This window comes from Ciconia boyciana, chromosome 15, assembly GCF_034638445.1.
Source record: "Ciconia boyciana chromosome 15, ASM3463844v1, whole genome shotgun sequence".
Taxonomy (NCBI): Eukaryota; Metazoa; Chordata; class Aves; order Ciconiiformes; family Ciconiidae; genus Ciconia; species Ciconia boyciana.
The window spans coordinates 14,375,457-14,391,010 of NC_132948.1; the positions used below are offsets into that span (position 1 = coordinate 14,375,457).

Consider the following 15,554-nt stretch of genomic DNA (forward strand, 5'->3'; position numbering starts at 1 on the left):
TGTGGCTGAAGTAAGGGTCTAAACACCTGCTACTTCTTAGACACTTCGTGGGGACCGATGTTTTAATGCCCTTAGAAATTGTCTTGAATACTTTTTTTCTAAACCCCTATTCAGGTTATAGCTTGTTCTTTGGATACAAATAGACATACAGAGACCTCAGTATCTCTGCTGTGTATTTAATAGTATGAAATACCATCACCCTTAGAGCACCTTTTTGTAAGGACTTCAATCTTCTTTACTCAGGTAAAACTTTTATTGACTCACAGTGTGCTTTTTGCAATGCCAGCAAACAATTAAGAACCCTAGATACTGACTCGTACTTCATAGATAAATACCTATCATTCTTCTTCAAACAGGCACATCACCTCCGTGCTCCTGGTTATCACAACGGCCGAAACCCAAACAGGGTGGATGTATTTTAACAACCTAGCCTGACACACACCGTTTGAAAGCTCCCTTCCAACAGACTGAACCCATACTCATGAAATTACTGAGGAGGGAGAGAGGAGAACAGGAAATGTTCTTGAAAGTAGGAGAATAATAGAATGTTTTTATACACCTCATGGATTTCTGTTTCATTAGATTAGGGAGCAGTGCCTTTAATGTAACTAACATGTGGCAACCACAGGGTAACCACAGTGAGTAAATCTGTCCTGCAGGAGGAAGCTAAAATGCAGCAGGGTTTGCTTCAGCTGCTTGGAAACAATCAAAAAACCTTTTTCGTACTGGGGTGGAGGGGAGGAGAACTGAGAATACACTAATAGTGACAGCTGAAAACAGAAATATCTCAGCATTTGTGGGTGGGGGAATCAGACAGGCCCCAGCATCCTGTCAATACTCCTGCTCATGCTCCAGCTTCGTTCTTGTCGAAAAAAAGCAAAGCAATACATCTGATAGTCTTCGCTCTTCAGGGAAAGGCTTGAGGTGGTCTTAAACAAGAAACATATATTTAATAACAGCAGTTAATCATAACACGTTCAGAGATGCCCACATTTATGTGCAAAAACCACGCCAGCTCGAGGAATTGCAGTAGGGCTGTGTGGCTCAAATCTCCCTCTTGTTGGGAGACCACAGTCGGTATCGCTGCTCTCCTTCAATGTTCCCATCAGGACTGCAGCTCCCTTGCTTTGTTCCCCAGACAGTCCAGCGTTTAACAGATGTCCAAAGTAAATCGCGATCATTTGGTAGGTTTGGGGAATAGAAGCTAGATGGAAAAAATCACAGTCTAATAAAACAATCAAAAAAGTACCAGCACATTACGGGCCATTTCAAAATAAATTACGGTATCTTTTAAATCTCTACACAACAGTTTGTATTTTAAATCAAGAGACGGTATGTCATTGACTTTCCCCTGAGTAATCTAAGTGACAGGGCTCTCTGAGGTGCAGTAATAGGATGTAAGTGAAGAAGTGGGTATTATTTTACCCGTGCTGTGATAATCTGAATGCATCACTGCCCAGCATTATAAACAGCGAAGTGAGAAGTATGAACAGCACTTTCAAAACCCCCATGCATTTGGGGATGGTAGGAGGGGGCGGGGGACCAGGTCTCCAGTGAGAGCAAACATTTAAAGCAGAAACAACATAATATTGTTTAAAATCTGAAGAAGAGGAAAACTATAAAAGCTTGCTTTTCACCTCTCCAAGAGGGAAAAAAGGCAAGGCAGAAGGAATGTCAAGAAATAACAGTGCAGGCAGAGAGTGCAGTTCTTAATAATCAGCAGTATTTTAAAGATCTTCTTGAAGTTTTGCACTGAGACACTATAATTAAGGAAAGAAATCAAGGCTTACCAGTTACCGTCTGTCTGGAGCAGGGAGGGAGCCGATACTATAGGATCTCTTCCATGGAGTAATGCACGCTGCAGAAGTATCAGGAAAAGAAAAAAGTAAAAAAGCCATTACAGACCACAACAGCCACCCCTCAGGTCACACACTGTTTTCCTTCTCTTTTCCAGCCAGCCAGAAGGGTTGCCTTCGTCTCCTTCTCCCAGAAGCGAGCCCCGGGGCACAGCCCCCTTCCCACAGCAGGCCACCCCCGGGACGGAGCCCGGCCACTGCCGGCATCCCACCGCCCTGCTTGGGGAGAGGGCTGCTCGAGACGAGGCACAGAAGAGGCTTCGTATTTAAGTTAGAAACTGCTGCTCACCCAGACTGGGGTGAACAATGCAACCAGCTGAGAGCAGGATGATTTAAAAGACGACTCAGCTCAGTTCTGCATTGTGCCTGAACTAATAAGGACAAATAAATTATTTTTAAAGCATGAAGACAGAGAAAAGGATCATTATATGTAATTATTTTTAAGGACTGTTTTAACATCCTTTTCAACATGAACTGTGCAAGTTAATGCTACACAAACTGAGGAACCACAGAGGTTTCTCTTTCTGGAAAAGGATTCTCGCACAGAGATTTGTTTCCCAGGAGATAGCTGTATCTGCTTACCTACCTGCATCCTCCACAGCCCACCGAGAACCGTGCAGACACGGCCCATATCGGGCACGCAGCTCCCTCCGCCTCTTCTTGGTTTGCAAAAATATTCTGTGTGTTGGCCCACAGACAACTGGGATCAAGGAGCAGAAGAATCACCGAACACGACGCAGAGGGAACATACATCTGTTCCTCTGCACCAAATCTGGGGAAAAAAAAAAGGTGGCAACTGATAATCACATGCAACACAGTTTTTTCATTTTTAAATTACCTACCATGACAACTGGAAGTGCTTTCACAAAAACCGCACCAACAGCATGTTGCCCTATGCAAACACCCTGCTTTTCTCCAAAATACCCCTTTCCTCCTCCTCACTTTAACCACCATAAAATGATCCGGTGTTGCAGATTTATATTTATTTACAGGTCATTCCCATTTAATTTCTTTTGCCTGTCACTTTTCTTATGCCTTCCACAGAGAAGGCAGATAACACTACACAGAACTTATTATGCCAGCAGGACCCAAAGAAAAATCCAGGTACAGCTTCAGCGGGATTTATCCCTGCACTGAAAAAAACCCCTTATAGACTGATCTGTGAGCTGCTCCCAAATTACTAAGGGTGATTGGATCTGAGAAACATAATAGCTTTGTACACCAAGCCAGTCCTCCTTTGACTCCAGATGCAAAATTACTATTTTTCTGCTGAAAGGGTGATTTCATGCCATAACTTGCATGACTAAGGTTTTCAGAGAAGACTTTTGTTTAGATAAGGACAAGAGATGCCCTGAGGCTTGTATTGTAATGTTATACGGATATATAGATAAAGAAATTTTTTGTTGAGCTGAGGGAGTGGTGTGATTTTTATCTGCATGATTACTTACTGACAGACACTGGGAACAGCGAGATTCTTCCTGACCTTTTTTCACCCCTGCCTGGTTGCAAACTTAACAGCCAGCCTGCCTTTGCAGCACCCGGGTACCACGGGCAGCCCGAGCTGCAGCTGCTTTCTCTGCGTGCCCACCGTCACTCAGCTGGACGCTGTGCCATCTTCAAAATAGAGCTGTTGTCCACTGGAAATCCAATCTACAGCTCTAGGGAAAAAAAAAAAGCTGGGACTGACAATGGTCCCAAAGGAAAATGGTGAACAGAAAAGCTGCTTCTGTGCTGGCCTTTTTAACAGCCCCTGGGATTTGCCCTCCACTTGCGTTATTAAATAAGCTTGCACTCGCATTGTTTTGGATATACTTTCAACCTCCAGCTGGAGTAATCTGCATTACAAAGCAACCTGCACAGCTCTGGGTGCACCAGTGCTTGGATGGCCACCAGGAAAGCACCGCGCAGGCTGATGCTCTCCCCTGTTACCACTTCTATGGTGGGTGTAGTCCCTTCGTTAATGCATGACAAATAGTGGGTTGATAGCAAGCGGTGCTGCAGGGATATGATTAACTCTCCCAAGGCACTTCAGGAACGTTGCTGGAAGCTTCATTGTGTGTCTTGTCTGAGGCTATTCACTATTCTTCTTCTTGTCTTCTACTTGAGACAGTAGATAATCTTGGTTCAGATTGCTAGATAGCTGTAAAACTCTGCATCTCGGCCTAAAAATTAAATTCTCAGCAATTTCTGAACTCAAGAGCAAGCAAGAGATTGCGTGGTTTTGATTCAGTACTGTCTAAAATAGACTCACTAAAAGGATAGCTAATCACGACAACTATGCTGCCTTTTCATCCACAGATCTCAAACCAATTGAGAAAATGAAAAGTTGTTCCCATTTTACAGACAAGAAAGGACAAATGAAATATCTGGCTTCCAAGGTATGATATATAACCTTCAACTTCTGGCTGAGGAGAGCTGCAATAAGGCAACAGAGAAGGCCTGTTGTGTAAAGGCCCTGATCTGCTTCCCATTCTATAACCCACTGCTGTCTCCGCCGGAGCCAGCGTACGGACCCAGGACTGCAGTAGTTTGGTTACGCAGATAAGCAGCAAATGGCCGGTCTCCAAGTTTGCAGCTCCGCACATTTCCTCCCCTCCTTTAATTGATATCCCAAATCAGAAGCCTTGAGCTTGTCTTTAAACACAAGCATAAACTCAGGCTCAACCAACTGATTCTCCAAGCAGGAATATAAAGACAGACGAGTCAGCTACTTCAGTGAACCTGAGCCACGAACAAGTTGGGTAAATGGTACAATATTTCACAATATTGACTGTCATTTTTTGGCGATATCTAATTTCACAGAATACTTTGTTTTGTCCATCCATCTAAGCTTCAAAAGACAAATTTAAGCTTTCTTCCAGCCAGAAAAATATCATGTGCACATAAGTGCAACGACCGCAGCTGAAGTGACATAATTCAACAGTACCATTAAAACAAACACCTGGTAGCTGGCAAAAAAAAAATACCCTATTAATTCAGGTAAATGGCATAAGGAAGTAAAAAGACAAATATGAAAATAAATATGCACCTAAAATGTACTCTAACTCTGGAGGCTTCAAAACACTAAAAATATATTTTCCATCAAGTTTTATTGCTGACATCATCTCTTTCAGCAAAAGTTGACAGTTTGAAAGGTTTCGAAATGGTTTTTTTTCCCCCTACTTTTGCTTTTACGCTGTCCGTGATACAGCACAGCGTCACAGTGGCACTGTGTTAAGGGGATCGAATACTCCGTTACTTCACGCTTAAAGATTCTTCACACTTTCAGCCTTACCCTTATTCAGCTACAGGAAGGGAAGTTATCTGTCTCGGATTTTACTCCACATTTCAAAATACCAAAACCATCCAAACAAGAACTGCTTGTGTACAGGGCAAAGTCTTTGTTTTGACTGGCACCCAGGAGGAATTATGACATACTATCATCAAAGCAAACTCTGCAGATTATGGGGTAAGCAAAACAAGTTTTCTTGGTTTTCCAAGTTTTCTCATCTCACAAATATCTTTGTAATTAAACAGGTAAAATATATAGGAGTTATAACCTTGGAACCAAGGTAGTAAATTGGTTAAAAAAAAAAAGTAACTACCATCCACACAGAAGATGTTTCCTGAGCATATGAAAAGCATATGCAATTTTATTATGTATATACTTTTAAATAAAATTCTGTCTCATTTTGTGGACATGTACACACATAATAGAAGTACTTAACACATTCACGTCACGGCCACATATGTGCACAAATGCACTGTTCTGTAGTGGAAGAATGCATTTCCTTTGCACATGTCTGTATAGGAAATATTAATCTCTCCTAAGTCTCATTTCAGCATTAACTCTCATATTTGTGCTTTGGAAGGAGATGCAGGTCTGAAGCTTCAAAAAGTTTGAGAACCAAGTTAAAACTAGTACAGGTTCACTTAGCCCTAACATTGCATGGAAACCTTTGAGCTGGCTTTTGGAGAGATGTTTCTGCAGGGGAAAAAAGCTGTCGTGGCTATGTAGTTATTAAACACAGATATTAAAAGAATATCGATTTGAAATATTCCTGTAAGCTTCCTTAAAAACTTACAAAAACTTGGAAGATGCAACAAACCAATCTGAATCAGATACCACAAAATAAGTACTGGGCACACACAGCGAAACCGAGGTCTTTGTGAAACTCATCCTCTCTTTCCACAGCACAAGATCATCTGGACAACGGGACTAGGGCAGCCAGGTACTGTCACGATCTCCAAATGAATGACGTTACAGGTGAGGACAAAGAGTTAAGCTTTTTAGCCAAAATGCAAATAAGAAATTCCATATTTTCAGAAGTCTGGTTTTCATGAACTTTGACCTCAATTGGTTTCTTACCTCTCAAACATTTGCTTTTCATAATCCCATTGTTCTAACAAAGCTCTTTTAAAGTCCTCTAATCGACGTGTATTTGTAAAGCCATACAGGTCCCTTGTCGAAGCTTCTAGTCTAATCTGGGAACTTTAATTTTTGGAGAAGCTGATTCCTTAGTGGTGCGGAAGCATCAAGATGAAGGTTCAGTGAACCCAAGGTCAGTAAGTCATGCATTTCTTTTGACTAGTATTTGTTCTTGACAAGCAAGCTGCTCACAAATCCCTTTTGCAAGTTTAAGGCTCTGTGTAGCCTGCAGAGACAAAATTAGAATATAAACATCTACTCACTAGAGAAAACAAGGGAGTTATTGTCACTGTAAAGAAGGAGACATCTAAACCATACCCCCTCTGCATTAATTCCATTATTGTGCACAGGCAAGCTGACAGTTATACCACCCAGTAAACTGCAGTTATCTAGTCAAATGATCATTTAATGTTCTTTATTTTACTTTTTCTAAAGAAAATTGATTTCTTGCTATTTATGTTCAGGGTATTTCATTGTGCTGTGATTATAAACCAGACTGAATGCATTTCCACTGACTCCCTGCAAAGTGTGTTTTACAATCCTTCCTGTTTGTACAACGCAAGATGTCTTTTTTAATTGCCAGTCTTTTTTTTTAAGTAGGATGCATGCTTGTTTGTTTACTCAGAAGCTCTGAAAGAGCTAGGCTGGACTCCGGTCTTTAGACAAGCTACTATGAGATATGGAAGGAAATATCCCCAATAATGATGTTTGCTATGTAAATGACAAAACTGCCTACAGCCCATTAAACTTCATCACGGCTTTGCAGACATTTGAAGTTTAACTTGTAAGGACAATTCCCAGGGCGGGTTCTGGGTCATAATTGTCACTCGTGTCCCATCAGGTGTCCTTTCTGTGCCGTCGTATGATGCAGCAGCCACGCAGGGGACACAAAGGCAGCCGGGAGGGTTTCCAGCCTGAGTGGACAGTGAAGAACAGCACCTCTGGAGTCGGCCGAGGTTGCACAGCAGGAGCAGTAGGACCGAAACCCACGTTTCCAGATCCCACCTCCAATTATCCCAGTATCTCTGCACCGCTCTTCTAGTGCACAGAAATCACCTGAGATGACAAGAGAGGGAGTGCCACGGCAAACGGTGTCGGAGAAAGCAAGGCACAGCCAAACTCCGCAACCACGCAGCGCTGCCTTGCGTGACACAGGCACCGCGCTGAGCCCCGTCCTGGCCACCGCGGCCCCACCACGGACACCGGGATGTGCAGCTAAACAGCACCAGGAGAAACATCCACGTTGCAGGAGTCGGCATGCAGCTTAGCAGGGGATTTTCAGGGTTTTTGTGCAAATTACTTCATCTTTGAGGAAAAGAAGTGATCCCCTACTTGAGAAAGGGCAAACTTTCCAGCTCTCCTCAAGTACTGCTAATGCAATTAGTTTAACCACCCCCAGGCTGAGAGCCTTTTAAGGACAGACATTTAGGCACAGGTTTTGAAACACGTTCAACATCTGTGATTATTTTTTTTTTTCCTTTCCTTCCCACATCTCAGTATGTAAAACCTTATTGCTGTGGAAATAAATGTGTGAAAAATCAATCAGGGACCTTTGCAAGCTATTAAAAATCTAACATAGCATTACAGGTTTACCACCAGCAGTTAAAAAGAGGCTCTCTACGAAACTGTGTGGGTAATATTCCGCATGACACAAGGATTTTGACAGACATACAGAGTATTTTGAATAATCCAGCAACTATTTACCTAGAAAACCACAGTCACTTTCACAAATGCATAGCTCTATAAATATTATTTTACTGCTGATGTTTTACTATCCTTTCTTGGTAAAGCCATATCATGTAGAAACATTTGTTTGGAGGGAGGGGTTGGACTTCATTGTAAGTATCAATTGTTAAAAGACAAACAAAGAAAAATGTAGGGGCTTTGTTCCCACCCACTCTTAACTGCCTGTTTGCCTTGTCTGCGATACCATTCATTGCTTCTCAGATATGAAGAAATACCTTTCTCCTGCTGCCTCCTTTTATTCCACATGTGCAGGGGAGGAAGAGGTGAGGAGCCCTGGGTGCTGCGTGGTGCAGGCAGGAGGACGTCCCTGTCCCAGCAGCTTCGCCACCCAGCACAGCACTGCAAGCAGCGAGTAGCCCCACGGCACGCAGCAGCTCAGAACAAGGTAATGTGCTTTCAGTGGAAGTTCTGACTTCTGCCTCCTCCTTATGCACCTGAAGACCTTACCCAGCTGTGGCCCCTGCTTTCCAAACACTGCCCTGACCACCGCACCCTGCTGTCTCTTCTCCATGCTTTCTGCAGGTATGTAGACTGAAAATACAACCAAGATGAGCCTTCGTGTTGCTGTCCTCCGTTGTGCGCAAGGGTTTGTCATCTGCTCACCGAGATACTTATTTCAGGTTATGTTATTAAATGCTCAGGATCAACAGCACCAGCCATTCCCTTCTGGTATCGACCGCTGAATTTTGAATGGCTTGCAAGGTTAAAACAACCCTCTTCCAGTGGTGCCGTGGTAGGCATTTGCAGATCTACGTACTGTTTAAGACTGTGGTGCTAGGATTAGATGCTAACCTTCAATTAGGATTCACGTTTGAGGAGCGAAGAGAATTGTCTGAGGGGCTGTGGGTATTCTGGAGGCTGTACTGCAGCGTGGCTGTGTCTAACTTCCCACCCAAACACAGAGACTGCTGCACAACTGAGAGCAATTCAGAACGCCTGAAAAAATGCTGCTGTCCAAACACCAAGGGACACTTGACCAAGAGCAGTTGCTATGCCAGCATCTTACCGTGGCTTCAAAGAGCACAGGGGTAAGTTTGGATTCCAATACTACCCCATAGTACCGTGAAGATTAAAAGACCTTTCCTACTTGCCTCCGCTGTGAAGACCTGTAGAAGGCATCCTTTTGTCCATCGTGGGGCTGGATGCACAGCGGGTACTGTATCAGAGATGCTACTGTCCTGGTCATCTCTAGCATCCCCCAGACCCTGACTCTGAGAGAAACACTCAGGAAAAGAGGGATCTTGGCAGCTAAAAACTTGACAGAGCCCCCCCCAGCTACAAGAAATTGTTTTCTTGGCTGCCCATACAGAAAATTCATGAAATCTGCAGTGAATAGCATGGAACAGAGATCAGCAAAAATACGAGAGTCACTTCATCAGCACGAGTGTCAGCCCTTTGCCTACAGTAAAAAGGAAGTTCATCACAGCTTAACTCAACAGGGACAAATCTACATTTGAAAGAATGAAAAGGGAATACACTCACCTTAATCCAGTCTTGCAAAACCCTGCTCTCATACTTCCCAGCTGCCCAGACTGGAGAGTGTTATGACACCTTTGCAGGACACATTTAATCAGCAGCATGACCTGACCTGTTCCACCGGGAGAGCCCTTTATGTACCCTCGCCAGCTCTGACCTGTGCTGCAGCATTGCAGGAGCTTACTCTACCGTTGCAGCACACTTTTCCATCGCAGGAGAAGCGTATCCTGTGTGGCATGGGCCATTAGCTCTCTCTGAGCTCAAAGCAGCACGAGCTAACTCCAACCACCTCGGCCACGTTCCTTTTTTGGTTAGACAGAAGCGCACTAGCACTGTAAATAACGCCTTTCAAATTCCCAGCTATGCCTTTTTAACGGATCCTCCCTAAAACAACAACAGCTTCTAGAAACAGACTCTTTGCTGGTTAGATGCATTTCCCAGAATTCTCAAAGGCAAATAGCTGAAGAGGGGGTACGCCAGATGAGCACATTAAGCTCTGCATGAATCTGTGTGCGCACTTTATTTTGCAGACAAGTCATTAGCAGAGCTATTTTCCAGTCGGATTACGAGGAAAATCTCAGACTTGTAAATTTGAACTTGCAGGGCCTGATTCTGTGCTGGTTTGGAGAATTCTAGTGAAAATTTCAGCCAAAGCAAGCGTAAAACAATGCTATATGAGAACCAACCTCACCAAAATCACCAGGGCCTTGTCCATCAGCTTCAAAGGACCTGAAGGACGTATCATACCATCTCATTTAGTGACCACGAGAGTGGAGCTATTCCCAGGAGAGGTCCAATTGCAAGGGAGAACTATGGGGAGTTGTGAGAAAATGATTCTCCCAAGCTCTGGTTTGGTTTAAGGAGAAACCCTCACATCTCTCTCGGCCATAGCTCCACTTCTTCCAGGTTTGTGAGGAAGCTCACATCGCTGATGGCACTGAGCTCATGTAAGTGTCAGTTATCTTGGAGTCTCTCCAGAGGGAAATATTTTGACAGTCATATTCTGTTCATTATCCTTCCAAGAGAGGAAATACGCATGTCGTTATCTAAAGGAATACAGTCAGCCCACCATGCTCTTGCCTGACTGGCTTATTTATCTTGATAAATGCCGGCTAAGATTAGGACTTAGTGCCATTAGATGTGTCTAAAACATGAAGCTGTCATTACCGTGTCAGCACCAAGGATTGTTTCCAACCGTGATAATGGTGGGGCCACATTTTGAACAAAGACAGATTTTAGTCTGAAATGGCCTACCACACCAGCTGGTTCCCATTACAGCACAGAGACCTTTCGCTCATGATTATGAGCTTCGCAATTTTTTTTTTTTTTAATTGGAAACCAGAAATATCCTCCCCATCTATGACTCATATTGGACCTAGCAAACGGTTACCTCATGGCTGGGGGCTGGCAGAGTTGAAGTCTGCAACAGTTCAAAGATCTATTTGATCCAAAGCCTGAAGAGCACTCGGTTAAGTAAAGAGCTCCAGACTGCAACCAGCCCTGCGCACAGACCCCGCGTCCTGGTCCTCCCACGCTGCCAAAGCACCGTCAGCACAGCACGCACACCACGTACGTAGAGTTAATGAAACGCAATGTTGATGCAAGAACACATCTTCTCTGTACCACCTTTTTGACACTGGTCTTCAAAGCACAGGTTAGCTCTAAGGTAAGTAATTTCATACTAACAGAGAACTCGAATTCATTCTGACCTAGCTCAGCCCAACATTTAAGCAAAATACTTAAGTACTTCCCTATCCAGCAAAGCACTTAAGTATGTGGTTTAATTTATAAAAGGTGAGCAAATGTTTATCTGCTTTGGACTGTTGAACTGGGAACTACTACACCAACTGCTATATATATATAATTATATAGAGACAACTGTTAAAAATATATCTATAGTCGGTTTTAATCTCAGGTTTTAAGGATTCTCGGTGGGTTTGTAGAAATTACATAGCCCTGCAAACAAGCATAATTACATACATCATTCAAGTTGCTTTCCATTTTTCCTAGCAGAGATCTGTCCCTGCAAGGCAGCAACCTGTGCTTTATTCCCCTAAGCCAGCACCTGGAGCTGTGTCGTGTTTCTGTTCCCATCAGACTGAGCGCAGAAGATTTCACATGAATATAGATTTATGACTTGCTGCTTGAAAATGTGCAATGTCAAGTGTCCCACTGAGTTTTATTGAGTTGGCTGTGGCAGTATCTACCACCCAGTGCTGTATGATCATTTCAGACTTTAATCCTGCCTAATCCTGTTCTACAGGGTTTATTCCCCCCCCCATCCTCTTTGCCTGACAATTTTGGCACCTAAACCACACACATTAGGTTACTTACATTGAAAATTAAGATCAACTGCGCATCTTAAAGTTAGGACTTTTGCTGACCACAGGGCTTTTCCAAGACCCAACAGTGCCTTGTATTCTCACCTCTGAGTTCTGTCCAATTTTGCCTCAAACCACTTAGATTTGGTTGCACTGAAAGCTCCCCACCTTTTGCTCAGTTTACACTTCAGTTGGTGGCATCTCTTATTTATGCTACATTGTAATGCAAATTGTTCACATCTATTCAGCATAACAATACAAAGATTTCAGAAGAAGCAGAAATCATGTGCCTTTTTCATTTGATTTTTTTCCCCCTATAGCAAAGCAACAAGAGTTAACTTACTGTCCCTAAAATAAAAACAGTTAGAAAAAAATAATGTAATTAATTTCCTAGTAAACACATGCAGCATTAGATGTAATTTGTTGAATTGTCTCACTGGCTTTACAGGGTTAACATCAGGTGGAAGGTTGTCTTTAGCTTGACTAGGAACTGCCGGGTTTGGAGCAGGTGGCTGGGCATCCTCCTCCCGCCATGGAAGGGAAGTGCTTTTTAGGTGCTCAGCCACCACAGAGGCCACAAGCTTGTTGCAATTCTCTAATTGTGCCAAGTTTAACATTTTAAGATGTTTTGCTTGCACAAAGGCGGCAATTGTGCCTGTATTTCTCCTAAAAATGGGGAAGAGAGATGAACCCACAAAGAGCACAAGAGTTAAAGGGAGGCAGTAAGGTGGTCTTGTAAACAACTTCCAGTGCAGACACTGTATTGCACACTCCTAATACTCCAATCCCTACAAAAACGACAGGGTTCCTGAAAACAGTTATGGGCACTGCAAGGTGATAATGAACTTCAGAGACTGCAAGGGCATCATTTGAAAAGCTAGATAATGCATCTTAAAGCTGTCTTCAGGGCAAGTATAATTAAGCAAGCCAAAGAGAAAGACAAATAACCACAAAGAACCAGCTCCTTGTTCAGAATATGGCAACTTACGTTCCCAAGCGGACAGCAGTAAGAAAGGCAATTGTTAGTTATTACCCCAACAATGCCTGACAGCCCCTCGTTTAAGGAAAACATGGAAAAGTATCTTAAGGACCAACCAGAAAGTTTCAAATGGAAAGCACCTGTGCCTGCATTTGGTAAGAGCCTCCTAAGCCACAAGGCTATCAGTCCAAGATTTTGGACTCAGTCCAAGGCTAAAGCTTTCAAGGAGCCTGTAAGACAACTTGAATCCAACCTCCCCAGTGAACAACAATAAGATCTGGTGCTTCTCTTCTTTTGGCTCTGAAAACCGTAGTGCTTCCAGAGCCTTTCCATCAAGCTCAAAGGGTTCAAGAGATTCACTGATAGTGGTTTTGGAGCACCTAGATAAGAATCTATTCAGCAGGTAATCCAAAATTGTTCTCACACCTTCCAAGAAGTATTTGGAGCGAACCAGAGGAGAGAGGAAGGATGGCCCACCGCCTTCACTGCTAGCTGGGATGGGGGAAGTTGGAGTTCATCTCCCTGGTCTGCTACCGGCTACAAGTCACACTTCCTCCTTCTGCTTTGATATCTCATCTGTGCAGTTAGATTGTGCTAGCAGTAATCCTTTACCTTCCAGACTACTTGTAATTAGCTATTGCAAGCTTCCCAGGCCTGTAGACGCCTTGAACAGGACGCAATAGATCAGAACAGAATGGATTTTACCATGAAAGCAGTCGTGGGTATCTTAGACAGGTGTTGAATGCAGTTAACACACTTCAAAATCATTCCACTATCATGTGTTGTCACTATTCAACAACTAAAAAATATAGATACATATTTTTATGCCTTGAACTTTCTTCTTTTGACAAAGCACTTTTGCTGAGAATTTTGGAAGGTTGCTACACTACTCTTACTTTGTTCAAGTGTCCCCTGTGACAACCATATCCTGGAGTGTATTAGAGTTTAAAAATACAGCAGCAAGATAAGCAGTGGCAGGAAGATAGAAGAATTCAGAACTTTGAGACTAAGAAGAAAAGATATTTCTAATCTCTGCTGAAAACATAAGACAAAGTGGATAAGGCAGACAAGCACGAGGAGGCTGTTACCAACAGGAGGAGAGGCTGGAAAGAGGGAAAGGAGGAAGGGAGGGGGAGCATCTCCCCAGCAAGTGAGCTTGATCACAAGATGAGAGAGAGGTCACGGCAAGACAAGTATAGCAAGCAAGTAGAGCTCCAGAGAGATACAGTCTAGAAGACAGGTCAGGGCAAGTCTATGTCTATGCTTTGCTTTGTTCTTATTTTTGGCTTTCCACATACCTTCAAAAGGAGAGATTATCAGATAAGAATTGATGGGACACCATTAAGACAGAAGGTTTTTCCAGCTCTATTGTGTGCATGACATTCCTTCCCCTCTGGTCTCCAGAGATCTCATACATCTGGGGATGTAATTTGCAAAGCACGCACACAGAACTACACAGCAATGCTGCCTTTGGTTAGGAATTTGATCAAAGGTGCAATTTAAAGTGAGCGTTTAATAGCCTCGTAGTGTTTCTTTACCACGAGATTGTGCAGCCCAGCCTGTAACATACACTTTTGTGCTACCAACAGGTGCTGGGAAGCATGCCAATGGCCAACGTCCCTCGTCTCACGAAAAGCTTCTGCCTTTCCTGATGGTGTCCATGCACGCCAGGGCAAAGGAATTCTAGACCTTCACTGCCATAAGGCAGGAGATTCAGCCACCTCAGCTAAAGAACAATAAAACAATAATTGGTACCAGATGCTGATTTCCTGAGGGCTAATTCTACAAGAAGATAATACATTGGAAGCAAAAAAAAAAGTCTATATCACAGCAATGCCCTGGGAATTGAGGAAGGCTGTAAATGGAAAGGCTGGCTTCCACTGCAGCAGTCAGAAGCACCATATTTCTAAAGGTCAGAAGAACCTGCATAATCAACATGGGAAAAAAATACTGGTGTGTAACAGCTGGAAAAAAGAATCAGCAGCCACAGAGCTGTATAATAGTATCACCAGTAGTGCTGCCAAAGTGAAAGAGGACCTGATGTTGTTAGCTTGCTGAATACGTATTAAGACACTAGCAGAAGAGATAGGGGGGAACTATTGTTCTAAGATTTCAGCTGCTCTTTTACAGGAACCTACCAATTTCTCCCTGCTTTGTACTTTCTTTCCATTCACCTTCACACTGAATGGTCTCCAACAGGTCCATTCCCAAAGAATTTTCCAAGTTGTCCACCTTATTCACTGAATTTTGGCCATTTATGCCTTGCATCAAAATTGCTTTAGACTGCTCAATTGTAAAGAAACTCAAGCCCTTACACTGCCACGTGGACTCAGGCGGACAGTACTGAAAAATTGCCCAGCACCCACCTTCTTGCAGAACTTCTCCAATTGACACATGCATGATACCCAACTGCTCAGCCCACACACCGCTCCCAACGACCCACACCGTGGGCCGCTTCCCTCCCAGCAGCAGGCCAAACAGAGGACACGGGAGAAAGCAGAAGCTATGACCTGGCTAAACCCAGGGGGCATGGGAAGAAGCCTGGAACATGCCAGAGATATGCATAAAGGTGTCAGAAGTAGAGGGAAGTGACAGCAGGGATGTAGGGAAGACGGGAGAGCTGAGGATACTGCAAAGGAAAAATCATAGGGAATATGAAAAGGCTGCTGAGACAGCTGCAGCGGAGGAACACACAAGAGATTGGTCAAAACCCCCTTGCTCGTGCAACAGCTCCTCTCTTACCGTTTAATATTCAGTGCTATTTTATA

At 43.4% G+C, this 15,554-nt stretch overlaps 1 long non-coding RNA gene across 1 annotated transcript; it reads right to left on the reverse strand.

The window, feature by feature from the left end:
* Positions 1-1,795: 1,795 nt before the first annotated feature.
* On the reverse strand, positions 1,796-6,278 carry LOC140659833 (uncharacterized). Its single transcript, XR_012045239.1, has 3 exons — positions 6,205-6,278; positions 2,443-2,628; positions 1,796-1,858 (listed from the first exon to the last, which is right to left on the reverse strand). It is a non-coding gene; the product is annotated as an uncharacterized lncRNA (long non-coding RNA).
* Between the last annotated feature and the right edge of the window lie 9,276 nt (positions 6,279-15,554).